Genomic DNA, 2,363 nt, shown 5'->3' on the forward strand with positions numbered 1-2,363 from the left:
AATTTAAAAAGAATGTTCTTGGAAAAAAATAGATTATGCCTAGCTTAGAAAAAACACACCACCAAAAGAAGCCTCTGTCCTACTGATGGAAGATCCATGTCACTCAACTTGTCCAATTTTGTTAGATATGGTATAATAAATTAAGGAATGACTCCAAGACAGCATCAGGAAGAGGCGTTTCATATTCAAGGGCCCTCATCTCTCTCCTCAGAAGAGATTTTTCAAGGGAAGACCTGCTAGTAATAATTAGGCAGTCTGCCACACCACTTGGGTGTCAGAAAGCTCTCAGGCTAAGGAACTCCAGTGTTATTGCTACTGTTTCCCCAGTGCCAATACAGACTCATAAGAAATGGCAGGTTTCTGCTCAAGGAGCTGACAGCCTAAATTAAGCATGATGCACCACTCCAAGTAAGACTAGAAAGCTTTTTTGAGAAAGGGCTACGAAAAATTAAAAAAAAAAAAAAGATGTGCTTTCACTAGGTACGTAATTAGCATCTACATTAAATAGGTACACATGTAGTCTCAGGAGTTTGCTACTGGAGTAGCTATTTTTTTTTTTAAAATCACAGGAAATTAGCTACAGAACTACATTTTTGGGTTGAAGGAAAAAGATTGTCATAAAAAAACACAGTGAAAAAAACCTCAACACTTGTATAACATGAGCAGAGAAGATATTCCAGCCAGAGCTAATGGAAATCAGCTCATGAAGGAGACAACAAGGCAAAAAGCAATCAGGGATGATAAAGCTGTAGAATGAAACCTTCAAAATGAACTTCAAACCTGAGGCATGGATGCTCATCACAGTGACACATCAGGGTAGGGAGCAGTATAATTGATAAAAGCAAGAAGGCAGTATGAAAATCCAGAGACAAAACAGTATTGCACCTCAGGGGAAAACAAAAACAAAAAGAATAACATATATGACAGTGTCCAGCAGGTGGAATATAGGATCTGTGTGAGGAAAACAGGAGCTAATCAGAAGAGATGCTGAAGGGACAGACAGGAGATTTCCAAAGAAATTTCAGGTCGGCTGCATTCAGTTTAGCAGCTGAATTGTTGAAAGGGCACTAATTGTGTGATCTGAGGATCCTTACGTCTGAAGACCTTAAAACTGAAAATCCTCAGAAAACTATTTTGAGACAGGAGGCATCAAGATAGAAAGGACAGAGATGAATTACTTATTCAAAACCTGATGAGTCTTAGTTACTACATACATAAAACACACTAAGGTTATACGTTAATGACCCACTGCATTTAGTCCATATAAATGCAGCACTTCCCTCTTACATTTCCTATCAAAGAGGCTACAACAGAAATTTAAAGGCCTCTGAAGCAGAATGCTGGTTTTGCTTTCTACTACTTTAGTACTATTTCCTCCAGTTTCCTCAAAATCTTGCAAGAGGATAAAAGCCTGTAAGAGCGTACTGTTTTCCCAGTTTTGTTCAAACTACTATTACTTTTTTTATAGCTATTTTAGAAGACTGATTGTAACAATGCAGATACTTTTAGCATGAGTTTGGCTGCCTCCAAAAGCGTTAGGGCAGAGTAACATTGTCTACTCCAAATTCATCCCGTCTGTTCCAAGGGAGTTTTTGGGAAACCTCCCTTACACGCACACCCTTGGTAACTCATAATGGGAAAGATGTGATGGTACAGGTGGGAGTCTGGATGTTCACCTGGGCCTGGCAGCCTGTAGCTGCTACTCAGTGCACAGTGAAAAATATCAAGGACCATATTCCAAAGCTTCTCAGGCTGCATAGAAAACTTACTTTCCACCAGGAATGTAAACTCTTATTATCCTCCTCTGTTTATAGTGTAGATACAGTACCAGTCTTCCCTTTGTGCTGCATGAATTCTGCTATCAGTGAGAAGAGGCTAAAAATAAGCACAGAAGAGCCAGTAGTGGGTGGAGTGAGTCTGTTTTCATACAGTCTGTTGTGCAACAGCACCATCCAGCTGTCAAACAAAATAAAAAAGGAACATTAATGCCACTATGCAGATTTGGTCCATGTACAAGCAAAATGAAGAATTACAGCTATTAAACAAAACCAAACCCACAGGTCTCTTCCCTCCTTATGAATTAATTGTATCTATCCATTGTGTTGCTTTCTGGGTTAGTACACAGGAGCATGCTTCAGCAAAATAAAGAATTCAGCCCAGTTTATTTCTGCCCAGTTGAGACCAGCAGGCTACAGCTTCCCTCAGGGTTTCGGAGGAGTGTGGAATGTAAGCTCTCAGGTATGAGGAAGAGACCATTATCTTTGGCTCACAACCAAAAACAGTTAATCACACTACAAAACTTAATGGAAAAAATTCAACCATTTCAAACATAAGAGCCTATGTTCTAGCTATCACAACTACTT

Source organism: Merops nubicus, unplaced genomic scaffold (assembly GCF_000691845.1).
Source record: "Merops nubicus isolate BGI_N331 unplaced genomic scaffold, ASM69184v1 scaffold13212, whole genome shotgun sequence".
Lineage (NCBI taxonomy): Eukaryota > Metazoa > Chordata > Aves > Coraciiformes > Meropidae > Merops > Merops nubicus.